This window comes from Geospiza fortis, unplaced genomic scaffold, assembly GCF_000277835.1.
Source record: "Geospiza fortis unplaced genomic scaffold, GeoFor_1.0 scaffold806, whole genome shotgun sequence".
In the NCBI taxonomy this organism is placed as follows: domain Eukaryota; kingdom Metazoa; phylum Chordata; class Aves; order Passeriformes; family Thraupidae; genus Geospiza; species Geospiza fortis.
In genome coordinates, this window is record NW_005054722.1 from 100,108 (window position 1) to 100,623 (window position 516).

A 516-nucleotide genomic window follows, 5' to 3' on the forward strand; every position below is an offset into this window, starting at 1 on the left:
CCTGAGGATCCCCTGGATGTCCCCTCCTGAGGGTCCCCAGGATGTCCCCCCGAGGGTCCCCTGGATGTCCCCTCCTGAGGGTCCCCTGGATATCTCCCAAGTGTTGTCCCCAGGCCACCCCAAGGGTCCCCTGGATGTCCCTCTGAGGGTCCCCTGGATGTCCCCCTGAGGATCCCCTGGATGTCCCCTCCCAAGTATCCCTGGGATGTCCCCCTGATGGTCCCCTGCATGTCCCCCTGAGGCTCCCTGGATGTCCCCCAAATGTCCCCAGGATGTCCCCACCAAGGGTCTCTGTGATACCCCCACAAGGGTCCTGGGATGTCCCCTGAGGGTCCCAGGATGTCCCCTGAGGCTCCCAGGATGTCCCCTGAGGGTCCCTGGATGTCCCCCTGAGGCTCCCAGGATGTCCCCTGAGGGCCCCAGGATGTCCCCTGAGGGTCCCTGGATGTCCCCTGAGGGTCCCAGGATGTCCCCTGAGGTCCCCAGGATGTCCCACGAGGGCCCCCGGATGTCCCC

The 516-nt window shown here is 66.1% G+C and overlaps 1 protein-coding gene across 1 annotated transcript in view; it reads right to left on the minus strand.

Moving 5' to 3' along the window:
* VPS16 (VPS16 core subunit of CORVET and HOPS complexes) overlaps positions 1–516 on the minus strand; it is a 24,158-nt gene that overhangs the window by 709 nt on the left and 22,933 nt on the right. The window lies entirely within an intron of this gene.